General features: G+C 44.0%; 1 protein-coding gene and 1 long non-coding RNA gene across 6 annotated transcripts in view; one reads left to right on the top strand and one right to left on the bottom strand.

The window, feature by feature from the left end:
- ERC2 (ELKS/RAB6-interacting/CAST family member 2) overlaps positions 1-17,376 on the top strand; it is a 1,295,684-nt gene that overhangs the window by 1,270,520 nt on the left and 7,788 nt on the right. The window lies entirely within an intron of this gene.
- Positions 15,753-17,376, bottom strand: part of LOC141088207 (uncharacterized) — a 37,881-nt gene continuing 36,257 nt past the window's right edge. Inside the window, exon 4 of the long non-coding RNA XR_012231852.1 lies at positions 15,753-15,872. This is a non-coding gene — a long non-coding RNA (uncharacterized lncRNA). The remainder of the gene's footprint in view (positions 15,873-17,376) is intronic.

Genomic DNA, 17,376 nt, shown 5'->3' on the forward strand with positions numbered 1-17,376 from the left:
TGCCGCTGTTCTTCAATGCATAGAAAAAATAAACCATAATACTCGCCTTCCCTCTGCTCCCCCAGCACCCGCCTTCCTTTTCTGAAGCCGGAAGCTAACTTCAGCATGCAAGCGATGACGTCACTGCCATGAGCCTCAGCACATGCAGCATGCATTGCCGCATACAGACCCAACAGGTCTGTGTGACACAACTGGACGTACATCCAGATGAAGTTTATGCTGGCTTTGGCAGGCCCCCATTCGCATGGGCCAGGTCGCGATCTCTGTGACCATGGTCATTATGCTCCAGGGCGTAGAGGATTTCTTTTTTGTCCATTGAATTCTGTATTGGACGAATACAAAAAAACTTACACACTCCATTATTCGCTGCAGTTTGTAGTTTATCTCTACTGACCCAATTTATGTAACTCTGATTGTCTGCTCTCTAGTGGGGCATCAATGTGATGCAAAAAAAGACTCTGCCATATGCAAGAAGTTTTCAACATGTTGTTTGATTACCTGTAACAAAATATCCCAGGCTTGATCTTATTTTTAGTATTACTTTAAGTTACCTTTTATTGCATAGTAATGATATAATTTTATATATAGAAATGGGCATATACATAAATTCCCGTGCTTATTGGAAATTTAAATTGTATGAAGGGAATGGGATGCATGGTGGCAGCTGGCAGTGAGAGAGTTAAATTACACAAAATATGGGCTGCTGGCTTTCCTGCCCACACTTGCAGTGGCCTAAGGCATGGAGTGCGAGAGAGAAAGAGCATCCCAGGTGGCAGACATACAAACCATGTTATTAAGCAGAGATCGCAAAACCTTGATCTTCAAAAACGTAGCCTAATTAGTTCCCAGCTTGAGAATAAATGGCATTCCACATCAAGACGGGTGAGAGACTCCTGAGAAATTCATTACCTAATATTTACTATCATCAGCCTTCTTGCCATTCTTTTTTAAGTCACATCGTCAATTTTAAAGATAAAAATGTATGTTCTATGCATCTTTATAAACATGACAAAATCACTGATTTCTCATTCTTGGTCTTTTCATAAATATGACCGTTTCAGACTTTAGTTGGTCAAACATCAGTCATAATAGTTTTGTTACAAGTTTGTCCAAGTATAAAGTTGGTGGCGAGTGTGTAGGGTTAATCAAGACCAAAGTATTCTTGAAGATCTATCCTTATGATAAGTCATCATTATTAGATTGGTCCGGATTCAGCAAACTTGATGCCACGGAGCTTCACGCCCCCTTACTTTTAGTAATGGTTATGCCTGGTGTGGCACTTTTTAGAAGAGCGTAGTCATGCTCTTCTCTGTCCATCTCGATTGAGATTTTGATGCCCACAGGTAGTATCTCTGATGAGGTCTTTACCAGGAATCACGTACTTAGGTGTGGCCATATCACAATTATCAGATGTCTACAAAGAAGTATAGATTATTACAAATTGTGAAAAGGATACTGGAGAGCCACAAATCCACGGTGAAGGTATAATAAAAGGCACAGGAGAGACTTCAGACTGTGCCCTGTGCAACAGCATTCATGCATGTACAAGGAGAATGAAAGCTGATTGGCCATTGCCATACATAATCTACTGGAAGAAGTATGCAGCTTAGAGAAGATCTGGTAACAACAGAAAACATGGGTCTATGCACATACCCAAGTAAAAAAAATGTGCAGCATTTCTGGATGCGAAGGTGCACAAGTAGGATCCTGATCCATTAGTGGTTTGAAAAAGATACTGGCGCTCATTAAGTACGCTCAACAGGAGCAATTTGTTAAATGTGAAATGCCCTGTAAAGAATAAGGCGTTTCAGTCAACAAGACCTTCTTCAGTCCTCTGGATCATAAGAGACTGCAAACGGCAGTTCCGAAGGAGAGTCTGCGGCTTCCACCACTTAGAGATGAAGCACTCCAAGAAAACATTCTTTAGAAGTGGATAGAAAGTAGCAGGTAGCAATGTTCAGATTAGCTGCCTTTTGTCATCGAGTGTACAACACATGATCCCAGTGATCGAATGTGCTCCGACTTGGCCAGAAGAAAGTAGGAAAATGTATGTGGGCAGAGATGTACATTATAAAGAAACAGAAGATTTGGAATTAGACCACCAAGAAGAAATAAAAAGTAGATTTTGAGAGAGAGAAAAATCAGGAGAACATTGAAGAAATAATCCCTTGTTCTAGGACCAGAGAAGTGGTACGGTAATTAGTTAGAGGGAGCCGGAGGAAGCTAAAATCTTGTATACAATTCACCTCCAGGCCATTTCTCTCCTGTGAGTAATTAGCTCTGGAGATTAATTGTTGCTTGCTTTCCTTTTTGCATTTAGACAGATCAACAATTATTTATGAGGCATAAAACCAATCTCCCAGATTGTATTACAATATCATTCAACGGAAAGAATGAATGAAATCCCATCACACCCCGATGCACAATATTGACTATGGGGGAAGGGGATCTGAACAAACTCTAATATTCATTATCAAATAATTACTCATTTTGTGTGAATTAATGCTAAAAATATTATACAAATTTTTTTACAAATGTTATTCTCATCCTAAGAGTTTTAATGAAAATTTGTGAAAACCTCAGAAAATGTTGCTCTTGTCCAAGGAAGTCTACCTTTAAGAACTTGTGTATGGAAGGGTAAAAGCATTCTAGAATTTTTTGCCCAAAAAGGTGCTCTTGTCCATATTGGTTTACTGTTTTGCCATGCTTCGTTAAGCAGGATGATCTTATACATGGGGGCAGACATACGATTGGTGCAACCCCACAGGGGCCCAAGATGTAAATGGGCCAAGTGTACCTCCAAAGCAGGTGAAATTGGGCATTATGAGGAATTATTGGGCTGCAAAGGGCCCGTATACTGTTCTTGCACAGAGGCCCTCTTCTGTCTGTGTCCATTCCTGCTTGTGTATTCTTACTGTAAAAATGCCAGGTCTACCATACCTGCTGCTATCTTCTGGAGAACCTCTGACCAAAGTGTCTATGACCTGATTCGGAAATGCTGACCTACGTTGGACCAACACAATATGATGAATCAGAGTCCCTACTAATTGGTATTCTGGACATGTACAGTTGTGGCCAAAAGTATTGACACCCCTGCAATTCTGTCAGATAATACTCAGTTTCTTACTGAAAATGATTGCAAACACAAATTATTTGGTATTATTATCTTCATTTAATTTGTCTTAAATGAAAAAACACAAAAAGAATTGTCCTAAAGCCAAAATGGATATAATTCCACACCAAACATAAAAAAGAGGGTGGACAAAAGTATTGGCACTGTTCGAAAAATCATGTGATGTTTCTCTAATTTGTGTAATTAACAGCCCCTGTAACTTACCTGTGGCACCTAACAGGTGTTGGCAATAGCTAAATCACACTTGCAGCCAGTTGACATGGATTCAAGTTGACTCAACCTCTGTCCTGTGTCCTTGTGTGTACCACATTGAGCATGGAGAAAAGAAAGAAGACTAAACAACTCTCTGAGGACTTGAGAAACCAAATTATGAGGAAGCATGAGCAATCTCAAGGCTACAAGTCTATCTCCAAAGACCTGAATGTTCCTGTGTCTACCGTGCGCAGTGTCATCAAGAAGTTTAAAGCCCATGGCACTGTGGCTAACCTCCTTAGATGTGGACGGAAAAGAAAAATTGACAAGAGATTTCAACTAGAGTTGAGCGAAACAGGTCGAACAATTTCAAAAGTCGCTGACTTTTGGCAAAGTCGGGTTTCATGAAACGAAACCCGACCCAAGGATGAGGTCGGCCACGAGGTCGGCGACTTGCGCGCCAAAGTCGCATTTCAAAAGTTTGTTTTGCGCTCTTTTTCAGCCAATCAGGATCCACGGACACTGTGGGCAACGTGATGACATAGGCAGGGGTCACCACCATCTTTCAGAAGGGCATGCACGTGATTGGCTTGCTTTGGTGGGCGTCACAGGGGTTATAAAAGGGCGTGCACGCCGACCGCCATCTTACTTCTGCCGATCTTAGCATAGGGAGAGGTTGCTGATTCTGTAGGGAGAGCGTTAGGCAGGGAAGAAGAAAAAAAAACTGCTTCTGCTGCTAGCGATTTTGCCTGTACAACACACCAGTCACTGTGTGTGCAGTGCAAGGGGAGGCTATATTGTGGTGGATCAGCGGTGTTGGTTGTTAGGCTGCCTTCTAAGGCTTCCTGACAGCTGCATTGCTGTTTCCCCACTGCTCTGCAAACTGCTTTTTTAAAAGCAATCCCAATTTTTTTTTTTGTCCTGCTGAGGTACTGATCGTGCATTTTTTCACACCATACAGCGGTGTACGCTCCTCACACAGTACCGTGTAACGGCTGTTATCACAGCCACAGTGAAGCTATCTGTGTGTCACTGTGGAAGGATAAGTGGAGGACTTGTTCCGTTCTTACAGACCTACACTATAGGGAGATTCCTATTCTGCCCAATTCTACAATTCACTTTTTTCACACCTGTGCCATCGAGCCTGTGACATAGCGCTCTGATATTCAGTGGGCCTCACACAATCCAAAAGTGTCCAGTGTCCACAAGTGTCTGCAGAAATTCAAAATCTCCCTTATCCTGTAGTCACTTTTTTCACACCTGTGCCATCGAGCCTGTGACATAGCGCTCTGATATTCAGTGGGCCTCACACAATCCAAAAGTGTCCAGTGTCCACAAGTGTCTGCAGAAAGTCAAAATCTCCCTTATCCTGTAGTCACTTTTTTCACACCTGTGCCATCGAGCCTGTGACATAGCGCTCTGATATTCAGTGGGCCTCACACAATCCAAAAGTGTCCAGTGTCCACTATTGTGTGCAGAAATTCAAAATCTCCCTTATCCTGTAGTCACTTTTTTACACCTGTGCCATCGAGCCTGTGACATAGCGCTCTGATATTCAGTGGGCCTCACACAATCCAAAAGTGTCCAGTGTCCACAAGTGTGTGCAGAAATTCAAAATCTCCCTTATCCTGTAGTCACTTTTTTCACACCTGTGCCATCGAGCCTGTGACATAGCGCTCTGATATTCAGTGGGCCTCACACAATCCAAAAGTGTCCAGTGTCCACAAGTGTGTGCAGAAATTCAAAATCTCCCTTATCCTGTAGTCACTTTTTTCACACCTGTGCCATCGAGCCTGTGACATAGCGCTCTGATATTCAGTGGGCCTCACACAATCCAAAAGTGTCCAGTGTCCACAAGTGTCTGCAGAAATTCAAAATCTCCCTTATCCTGTAGTCACATTTTTCACACCTGTGCCATCGAGCCAGTGACATAGCGCTCTGATATTCAGTGGGCCTCACACAATCCAAAACTGTCCAGTGTCCACAAGTGTCTGCAGAAATTCAAAATCTCCCTTATCCTGTAGTCACTTTTTTCACACCTGTGCCATCGAGCCTGTGACATAGCGCTCTGATATTCAGTGGGCCTCACACAATCCAAAAGTGTCCAGTGTCCACAAGTGTCTGCAGAAATTCAAAATCTCCCTTATCCTGTAGTCACTTTTTTCACACCTGTGCCATCGAGCCTGTGACATAGCGCTCTGATATTCAGTGGGCCTCACACAGTCCAAAAGTGTCCAGTGTCCACTAGTGTGTGCAGAAATTCAAAATCTCCCTTATCCTGTAGTCACTTTTTTCACACCTGTGCCATCGAGCCTGTGACATAGCGCTCTGATATTCAGTGGGCCTCACACAATCCAAAAGTGTCCAGTGTCCACAAGTGTCTGCAGAAATTCAAAATCTCCCTTATCCTGTAGTCACTTTTTTCACACCTGTGCCATCGAGCCTGTGACATAGCGCTCTGATATTCAGTGGGCCTCACACAATCCAAAAGTGTCCAGTGTCCACAAGTGTCTGCAGAAATTCAAAATCTCCCGTATCCTGTAGTCACTTTTTTCACACCTGTGCCATCGAGCCTGTGACATAGCGCTCTGATATTCAGTGGGCCTCACACAATCCAAAAGTGTCCAGTGTCCACAAGTGTGTGCAGAAATTCAAAATCTCCCCTGTCCTATAGACACCTTGTACCTTGTTTTACCTTACTATATAGTTTGTTGGATTTGGTCTACATTTCTACCATAAATGAAGAAGGCTGGTGGAAGAGGCCGTGGAATTGGGCGGGGGTTGGCAGCTGGTAATGATGGTGTTGGTGGTGGATCTGATGGTAGTGGCAAATGCAAAATAGGACCGAATGCAGGAGGTGTTGAGCCTGCGTCATCGTCTGGCTCCACAAGGCCTCGAAGGCTTAGTTTTCTAGGAGTTGGCAAACCGCTTTTAAAGCCAGAGCTTCAGGAAAAAGTTTTGACTTACATTGCTGACTCAGCCTCCAGCTCTATCACCTCCTCTTCTGAAGTTGTAAAAAATAAAAGCACTGAGTCGTCATTGGAGGCTCATGTTCATGAACCACACCTTTCCTTGTGTCCTTCACCCCAACCAAGATTGAAGGATGACGCAGGCCATACTACTGATTACTCCATGGAGCTGTTTTCACATACCATGCCTAGATTATCAAGTGAAATGGTGAATTACCCAGGCCAAGATGAATCTGACATGGAGTGCACTGATGCACAGCCGCTGATAGATGATTCTGCTGGTACATTCACTAAGAGCACTACATTGTCCTCGCAGTGTACAGAGCCAGATTCTGACCCTGATGAGACTCAGGTGCCCATTCCCGCACACTATACCACCATACACGGTGACACAGAGGAAGGTGCACATGACATTGAAGAGGAGGTGATGGATGACCCAGTTGTTGACCCAGATTGGTATCCATTGGGGGAAGAGGGTGCTGCTTCCAATAGCTCAGATGAGGAGCATCCACAGCAGACATCGACATCGCAACAGCTGTTATCTGGCAGGCCCGGAGCACTCCAAAGACAGGTTCCAAAAATCAAAAGAGTTGCTGGACAGCTTGTCCAGAGGGTCAAACCATCACAGCGTGCTAGGCCGCAAAATGTCTGCCAAAGTAGGAAAAGTGCAGTGTGGCACTTTTTTGAACAAAATCCTCATGATCAGGCCAAGGTTATCTGTAAGAAGTGCGCAAAGACCTTTAGCCGAGGGAAAAATCTGAAAAATTTGAATACCATTTGCATGCTTAGACATTTAACCACCATGCACTTGCAAGCGTGGACACAACACCAAACCTCAAGTGCCACATGTGCAACTGATCACAAAGAAGGTAGTCAGCAACACTACATTGTTTCCCCCACTGTAAGCCCACCGGTTAGCAAAGCAGCAAATGTTGAGGTGTCGTTGCAAGGCCACAGCAGTCAGGGAATCCCACTGTTATATCAACGAAATACTGAATCTAGGCCATCAGAAAGAACACCAACTCCATCACCATCATCAACCCTCTCTCAGTCTGCCCTGTCCACCGCTACTTCCACCATATGCAGCTCTCAAGTCCAGCTCACCCTCCCAGACACTATGAGTAGGTCAAGAAAGTACTCAGTCTCTCATCCGCGTACACTGGGTTTGAACGCCCACATTGCCAAACTAATCTCGTTTGAGATGATGCCCTATCGGTTGGTGGAAAGCGCAGCTTTCTGCGAACTCATGGCCTATGCAGTACCACGCTATGACCTACCCAGTCGCCACTTCTTCTCTCGCAAAGCCATCCCAGCCCTCCACCATCATGTAAAAGACCGCATTGTCCATGCACTCAAGCAGTCAGTGAGTGGAAAGGTGCACCTCACAACTGATGCATGGTCCAGTCGGCATGGCCAGGGCCGTTACGTGTCCATCACTGCGCACTGGGTTAATGTGGTGGATGCAGGGTCCACAGGGGACAGCGGTGGTGGGACAGTGCTGCCTAGCCCACGGTATAGGAAACAGTTGGCTGTAGGCGTTCGACCCTCCTCCTCCTCCTCCTCCAGAAGCGAAAGCTCGTCCACAGAGCGCAGTCGTACGAGCACTCCATCTGCAGCTGCCACTGTTGCACACAAGATGTCCCCCTATCAAGCAGCTAGTGGAAAGCGTCAGCAGGCTGTGTTGCAGATGATGTGTTTGGGCGACAGACACACCGCCGAGGTGCTGGCCGAGTACTTGAAGCGACAAACTGAGTCATGGCTGGGCAGTGTACATCTTGAGGCAGGCAAGGTAGTTAGTGATAACGGCCGTAATTTTGTGGCAGCCATAGCCCTTTCAAAACTCAGCCACATACCTTGCTTGGCTCACACCTTGAACCTGGTGGTGCAGTGCTTCCTCAAAAATTATCCGGAGTTAACAGCCCAGCTCCAGAAGGTGCCAAGACTGTGCGCGCACATCTGCCGGTCGCCTGTACACTCCGTTCGTATGCAGAAGCTGCAGCGATTGCTCCACCTTCCCAACCACCGCCTCATTATCGACATTGCAACAAGGTGGAACTCCACCCTGCACATGGTGGAGCTGCTGTGTGAGCAGAGGCAGGCCATAATGCATTTGTGGGAGGATACACGGCCAGACACTTTGAGAGCAGACATGGAGTTGACAGGTGTGCAGTGGTCGAAGATGAAAGACCTCTGTAAAGTCCTTCAGTGTTTTGAGGAATGCACACGGCTGGTAAGCGCAGACGACGCCATCCTAAGCATGAGCATCCCACTTATGCGTCTGCTCATGCAAACTTTGATGCACCTTAAGGAGCAGGCGTCTGCAGCCAATGTTGATGAGGAGGAAGAGGTGGAGGGAATCCTTGATGACATTCAGCCATTGTCTGCTCAGGGACCTCTCCTGGACGAGTTGGAGGAAGAAGAGGAGGAGGAGGATGATGATGGGGATGATTACTTAGGGGAGGAGGATGCATCTCGTGGGGCAAGTGAAAATGTTGGCGTGGCAAGGTCTGGTACAGGGTTTGTGCATGACTGGAGGGATGTGGATTTGCCAGAAAGTGCTCCTCCAACCAGCACTCGCAGTGCATCATTGACACCGGGAACATTGGCCCACATGTCAGATTATGCCTTGTGGATCCTAAAAAGGGACCCCCGCATTGCCAAAATGATGAACGATGACGACTACTGGTTGGCCAGCATCCTGGATCCACGCTATAAAGGCAAATTACAAAACATCATGCCACAGGAGAACCTTGACCTAATATTGGCTAATAAACAAGCAACTCTGGTAAATCGGTTGCTTGAGGCATTCCCAGCACACAGCAGCGGTGATGGTTCTCACACGAGCCGTACGGGCCGGGGGCAGCTTGGCAGAGGTGTTCATGGTGCACACAGCAGAAGTGGCATTGGAGACAGGGGTTTCATGACAATGTTGTGGACTGATTTTTCAAGTACCGCTCACACAACTGGTAATACAGCATCGATGGAAAGTGACAGGAGACAGCAGTTGTCAACTATGGTTACAAACTACTTTTCCTCCCATATCGATGCTCTCCCACACAGGTCATTCCCCTTTGACTATTGGGCCGCTAAACTGGACACCTGGCCTGAATTGGCACAATATGCATTACAGGAGCTCGCTTGCCCAGCTGCAAGTGTGCTATCGGAAAGAGTCTTCAGTGCAGCTGGATCAATCCTGACAGAAAAAAGGACCCGTCTGTCAACCCCAAATGTGGATGATCTAACCTTCATTAAAATGAACCATGCATGGGTTTCCAAGGATTTTGACCCACCGTCCCCTGATGACACATAGGGTGACCGAAAAATGGCTTGCTTTGGTCCACCTCTTCCTGGGACTTGACCTATTTCGCCTTTTGCATCAGCTGAATGTCCAACATCAACATATGCCACTTTCTAAAACTCCCTAACTGTGCTGCCTCCCCCCCCCATGGCCGGGGTCACCACCTAGCGCACGACACCGTGCGAGTGCCGTTGCCCTGGACAGGTGGGTAGGCCGACTCTTGGGCGCGGGCACTGGCACAGGGTCCCTCATAGTGCAATCAAGTGTCTCTGATGGTGGTGGTGCACACCCGCCGTCAGACACACCGCCGTACTATGAGGGGCCCAGTGCCAGTACCGACACCCACGAGTGGGCCCCCCTTGCTTGGGCAGGGCCCCAGCATTTGCAATCTTTACCTCTCCCTGCTCCTCCGCTGTGTAGTCTGGGCCGTCAAATCCATACTGTGCCTGACACCGTGTGAGCCTGCCTCCTGATGTATAGACATATATTTTGAATGTGTACGCTATCCATACATGTTATCCGGGGATATGGTACCCTTTCTCACCTTTGTGCAATCACGTGCAAGCCATACTGGGCCTAACACCGTCTGAGCCTGCCTCCTGATGTATAGACATATATTTTGAATGTGTACGCTATCCATACATGTTATCCGGGGATACGGTACCCTTTCTCACCTTTGTGCAATCACGTGTAATCCATACTGGGCGTGAGAACGGCTGGCGAGCTGTTAAGCAAGCTACAGCACCTGTGGTTTGCACACGTAAGTTTTTCATTTTTTCAGGAATGACGGTTAGGCCTAATTCCGGAACTGCGGTTGACCTGCACTTACTGGGAAATCATCGTTCACGGGTAATAATTGTAATCAGTGATCCCCATCACTAACGTTGTTCAGCGGGTTATCTGCACCTGTAAGCGACAAACGCTGGCCTTTTCAGTGTAGCGCACATGCAGCCACGGACATGTAAGGGCATGACACACCAGTTATTGGCCAATCTCATGTGCCAGAGCCTCACGTGTCCCTCTAGTAAGCCAGACTCGGACCGCGGGGCATGACGGAGTCTCGTTCGTTAACGGAATTAAGCTTGCAATGTGTGCATCTGTTCTGTAGCTGGCATGGTTGAGGTTTCCCAGGTGGAGTCGAATTTAACCGTAGGCTCCACTCCTGGTGGTGCCCTTCTGGACATTCCTTTAAGGTTCAGCTTTGCAACCATACTGCCCACGTAAAACAAACACTTTGCCTTCATGAACGCTGTTTGGAGGGTCATGACTCGTGGGAATAACGCCGCCCAATCAGTTAACCTGCTAGAGAGATCCTTCGTTGCTCCCAAGCATGACATCACACTCCCTAGGAGGAAGGTAATGCCACTGTGGCGACCGTACTCCTGGGGGCGACACAAGTGCATTGATGCCCAGCCACTGCTCGATGAATCTGCTGGTACATTGACCCAGACCACTACATTCCCCTCGCATGCTACACGGCCTGAATCTGACCCTGATGAAACTCAGGTTACCCTTCCCATATACAGTTCCATCTTACACGGTGACAAAGAGGAAGCTGCAGATGAAAGTGCAGGTTCGGCCCACCCGCCATCAGACACACCACCGTACTATCAGGGGCCCTGTGCCAGTGCCGTCGCCAACGAGTGGGCCCCCCCTGCTTGCTCAGGATCACAGCACTTGCAAGGTTGAAATACTGTACAGTGAGATGGAAGATGGGGACGACGAGGAGTCCAGACTAGTACAGGGATTCCCTAGCGAGGAAACTTATTTGATTGTTTTCAATGTTGGGACAGCAATTTTTGGGGAGCACTATACTCTGGAGAATGATAGATAGGGCCCACCATACACTGGAACATTCCAAAGGTGGACATCAGACACTGGAGCAGCATTTACAGGGCCCATTATACACTAGAGCATTAGAAATGGGGCCCATTATGTTTGGAGCATTATTTGGGCCCATAAGACAGTAGAGCTTCATCCATGGGGAGCAACATATACTGTAGCATTATGTGGAGCTCATCATATACTGTTTCAAACATTATATGGGACCAATGATTCTGTATGGAGAAATAGATGGGCCTCGTCATGAGATGTAAAAAGTGAAGTATTTTTCATTGTACTATACCGCTATTTCTCTGCCGTATCGGAGCATGATGAGTTGTGGTATGTGTTAAAGGGGCGCTCTTTCGCCCAGGGCACATGAAAACCTGGAGCCAGCCCTACCCCCCCACAACTTTAGCCAAATAACCCCCATTTTTCAGTGCGTAACTTGTATTATGAAGTTAATTAAGGTTGACAAGCTTAAGTAAGAAGAATTGATGCTTTTGGCATTCAAATGAGCACTGTAGGTGTGTTTCCTGTCCTCCTCTCACTGCCGACTTTTATTCCCCATTGACTTACATTGGGTTTCGTGTTTCGGGACGATCCCGACTTTTCCCTATAATCGGCCGATCTTGCTCGACCCGACTTTTGGAAAAGTCGGGTTTCACGAAACGAAACTCGACCCTAAAAAACCAAAAGTCGCTCAACTCTAATTTCAACGCAAGATTGTGCGGATGTTGGATAAAGAACCTCGACTAACATCCAAACAAGTTCAAGCTGCCCTGCAGTCCGAGGGTACAACAGTGTCAAACCGTACTATCCGTCGGCGTCTAAATGAAAAGGGACTGCATGGTAGGAGACCTAGGAAGACCCCACTTCTTACCCCGAGACATAAAGCCAGGCTGGAGTTTGCCAAAACTTACCTGAAAAAGCCTAAAACGTTTTGGAAGAATGATCTCTGGTCAGATGAGACAAAAGTAGAGCTTTTTGGGCAAAGGCATCAACATAGAGTTTACAGGAGACAAAAAAGAGGCATTCAAAGAAAAAAACACAGTCCCTACAGTCAAACATGGCGGAGGTTCCCTGATGTTTTGGGGTTGCTTTGCTGCCTCTGGCACTGGACTGCTTCACCGTGTGCATGGCATTATGAAGTCTGAAGACTACCAACAAATTTTGCAGCATAATGTAGGGTGCAGTGTGAGAAAGCTGGGTCTCCCTCAGAGGTCATGGGTCTTCCAGCAGGACAATGACCCAAAACACACTTCAAAAAGCACTAGAAAATGGTTTGAGAGAAAGCACTGGCGACTTCTAAGGAGGCCAGCAATGAGTCCAGACCTGAATCCCATAGAACACCTGTGGAGAGATCTAAAAATGGCAGTTTGGAGAAGGCACCCTTCAAATATCAGGGACCTGGAGCTGTTTGCCAAAGAAGAATGGTCTAAAATTCCAGCAGAGCATTGTAAGAAACTCATTGATGGTTACCGGAAGCGGTTGGTCGCAGTTATTTTGGCTAAAGGTTGTGCAACCAAGTATTAGGCTGAGGGTGCAAATACTTTTGTCTGGCCCATTTTTGGAGTTTTGTGTGAAATGATCAATGTTTTGCTTCATTCTCTTTTGTGTTTTTTCATTTAAGACAAATTAAATGAAGATAATAATACCAAAGAATTTGTGTTTGCAATCATTTTCAGGAAGAAACTGAGTATTATCTGACAGAATTGCAGGGGTGTCAATACTTTTGGCCCAAACTGTAGGCACTACATGTGCTGAAATATTAGGTGCCTGTGATACATGTAATGAAACATACGACATAAGACGCGTGCCTCCACTTCAAAATATGGAAATACAATATGGGCCCAAAGTAGGCTATGAATGGATCCATAGAATACAGATTTGACAAGCATCTTAAACCATCAATGAAATCGGAAGAAAACATACTGAATACAAAAAACAAATCCATAATAGTATATGTAATTTTTGTTATCTTTATTTAAAAAATGTCATTCTTTTTAAACGACGAGAGAAAAGAAAAAATAAATTAGAAATAAATAAAAAAGGCAAAATAAAAAACTCTTTAAAAAACGTAATCGTTTTCGGAGGTAGTTCTTATTTTTATTCGGGGCATAAGAAACTTTTTAACATATTATTTATTAAAGAAATATTAAGAGTAACCACATTCCTATTACACTTACGTTAAAGAAAATAGAGCTATTTCTAGTGTGGAGTTGTAAGATTTTGGTGCCGAAGTTAAATAGAAAGGTAGGGAAGCAGCTGAATGAGTTTATAGGGGTCTGAATGAAACTATTCATAATTTATTTTTCATGCTTTAAGCGGGACTAGAAATTGTAGGTCAAATAAAAACTCTTAAAGAATTTGCTTTTGACAAAATGGTATATTCAAAAATTGCAATACAATGTTTGGATGAAAATGACTTCCTAAGGAGAAAAGTATGTAGAGAATCCACTTGGAAACCTATAATTTACAGGAGGGGTGTTAGCCTTCCTCCTACCGCAACGGTATACCCACACAACAGCTATGTTATGCAACATCTACGAGACACAGGAGGTATGAAGATCCAGATAGCTACCACAACTCGTATATGGTTCTGATTCCAAAAACTTGGCGGACCCTCCAAACTTTATCCCAGGTTAATGAGGTTGGGTTGTGAAGCTTGGCTCTGGCCAATTTAGGGTACACATCAAGGGTATAAAATAGTGACTTTTTTGTTGGGTTTATTTTATGAAGGTGTACGCTCACCTTTACGATATGATGCAAGCCTTTTTACAGATTCATTTTCTGCAAGAGAAATTAGGATAGCCACTAGTGATGAGCAAATGTGCTAGGATAACGTGTTCGCCAAGCATGCACGGGTATTATCCGAGTATCTTGGTCGTGCTTGAATAGTATGAATGAGTCCCTGTGGCTGTATGTTTTGCAGCTGTTGGGCAATCCATGCATGTGTTGGTGTTGTCTAACAGACTCTAAATCATGCAGCCTCGGGGACTCAAACATATTATTTGAGCACACCCAAGACACTCAGATAACGCCCAAGCATGCTCGGATAACGCCTTATCTGAGCACGTTCCCTCATCACTAATTGCCACCTATTATCTGCCTCTAATTGTGTTGATAGGTCTCTCTCCTTCCCTGTACCAATGACCTGTATAATAAACATTCATGAGACAAAGACCAAAATATCATAATGTTTTACCATCCAGTTTGTTTCCTTAAATGCCCTTAATATAATTCCCAACGTCAATATCAGTCTGCTACCGAGGGAAATACAGCAGAGGTTCCGATCACCCAACACCAAAGTGGTTGGGTCACTTATCTCTAAGAACTCCATATTGGCTTCATGGTTTGTCTCTATGGTACATGGGCCATTGATAAGATTTATTTTTTTAATTTTTTTCTAAATTTATTCTGGATATCTTCAAATTAGTTTGTGTGTTTACTTTGCATCACTACATGGTCGGGAAGTTACCCCTGCATCTTTCTTCTGTGTGGCTTTCCCTGACCTGAGGTGCTCTTTTTATAAAACTGGCTTTTGATCAACAATGCGTCATCTCAGTTGGCACAGAACTCCTACTACCCCAACCCTCTGGAGCCCTTGTCAACTGTCTAGGCTGAGAGAGTTAAAGGGAAGAGAGACACTCTTTAATTAGATATACAGTGTTACATGTAGGGATTGTAAATCAGGATTATATTACTGTAACATACTGTAATATGATCTTGTCACTTCACTTCAAGTTATCAAAATATGAATTACAATCTCTTAGTTGCCAATATTCAGTTTGAAGGGCTGCTGTGTCACTCAGCTAATGAACAAGAGTTTTAAAACTTAATGGTAGGGAACACTATGTTCTCTATCACGAAATAGCTCTAGAATATATTAATCCAGACCAGGATAAAAAAATAAAATAAAAAGTGAAAAAACGTGAAAAGAAAAAATGAATCATTACTTCTTGATTCTTGAAAATATCTGATCAGATTTAGATAAATTGAAATATCGAAAGATTCATCTGGATTGAAGCTAAACATGGCTATACGTGTTAGATCAATGTTGGCTGACTGTCCATTTGAGCTCAACTCGATGACTAGGCAGATCTCAGGTTTAGAACAATGGAAGAGGAAGAACTTGCTTGTATGGATATACAGCCATACTCAACCATAGCCATAATCAATTCACTAAATCCGGCAAAAGATAATTTAAAAAGTAAGAGGTTTTCACAAATGTGGCTAGAAAAATAATAAAATTAGTTTATTGCGTCTTCGTGTTAAAAATAAATAAAAAATAATCACAAAATGGGGCAGAAAATGGTTGGACTCACCAGGTGAGGTGGATCCGATAAGCCTCTAGTCCAGGTGAGCATTTGAATCCCAGAAGTTGGTGCAGCTTCCAGAATACATGTCGAATATGGAAACTGGAACCTCAGGAGCAACCAGACAGATGGAGTGGAACCTAGCAGGGATGGATGAGAGTTGAAACACAGTATTACAGGAAATGGAGCATAACACACAAGGAACAGTAGACAGTCTTAATCCCAAGTCATAGGGGGTGTGTGCATGTTTCAAAGGGCCTCAAATAGGTCAAGGGAGATCTGGTCATTGACCCACACCTAAATCCCGATGTGGAGCACAACACAGGACACTGAATCGAAAAGAAGTGAGCGGAGCCAGGGATAACTGGAATAGATGTGTAATAGTATAATAGCGGAAGAGTTGACGAGTTTAAAACGTGCAATCGTCTTATTTATGACTAAGACCATTGCACGGTCAAAACGTGAACTTTTCCACTGCCTCATTGAGTGATTTTAATTTAACATGAAGATTAATAAGGCAAACTCTTATTTTTCTAGCCACACTGGTCTAACTTTTTTTTTAGATCTCAGGTTTGGTCAGATTTCATTGTAACATTCACAATCCTTTAATTCTCAAGAGAGATAAGCTACCCCGTGAGGTTTATGGAAGCAGCATGTTCTCTCTCAATTCATGTCACATTCACAATCAACCAAGAATACATGTTGGTAGGGTAGCAAGAGGGATAGCTCTTGGCTCACAAACACATTGGCAAATTTAAATAATATTTGGGTTAGAAGTCTGGAAATTATATGAGCTGAACTTCCACATCTTCTCAATATAATTTACTTAGGGTCCCATGAAGCAGGAATCTCCAGATCATGGTGGAGACTCTTGGTAATTTTCAAAGAACATTATGAAGTCCATGGCCAAGTTAAATCGAATGGAGTCCAGAGTCCTTCCACCTGATGGTTACAGACAGAGGACAACACATCTGTATGTTTTCTTGTCTTTCAACTAAAATTGCAGTGTATAATAGCTTTGTAGTCAATTATCAAAAATGGTTTGTAGAGGTCTATTCTTTTAACTTTTACCTATAAAAGGAAAGGAATTTAGGGAGCATCTGAAATCATTATAGAATGAGCAGACTAGGTGGTTTCTCTGATCTCTCTACTCTGTTAGGAAGAGGATAATGTTGCAAATGCAGATATGTTGTAATTGGCCAGGAAGAGCCCCGGGCATTGAGCCGTCACAAGCGTACACATCACAGACATTCACATACCTGCAGAAAGAGATGTAAGGGGGCGGCTCTTCCCACTTATCGGAACAACCTGTCATTTTTTTTTGGAATCTACCAGCTAGAAGTTTTTTTTTTTTCATCTATTTTGAAGAATGATTGAATGAATTACATTATTCTAGATTTGTAAAATCTCTAATATATGGTAAAAATATTCTGATCACATACTGTATATGCTATTGATGTTATACAGCATACAAAGTACACCTGTCCATAAATCATCTCTGGCTTTGTGAAGAACTAAAAAAAAAAAATCTGTTCTAGAAGTTCCATTTTACATTTTTTCCTTTTATGTTTGATTATTTATTAATTTTAACTATATTTAATCTTTAAGCATTTATGACTATTAAGGCTTTACATGTGAAAAGGG

Source organism: Dendrobates tinctorius, unplaced genomic scaffold (genome assembly GCF_039654945.1).
Source record: "Dendrobates tinctorius isolate UK_male_01 unplaced genomic scaffold, ASM3965494v1 ptg000038l, whole genome shotgun sequence".
Classification (NCBI taxonomy): domain Eukaryota; kingdom Metazoa; phylum Chordata; class Amphibia; order Anura; family Dendrobatidae; genus Dendrobates; species Dendrobates tinctorius.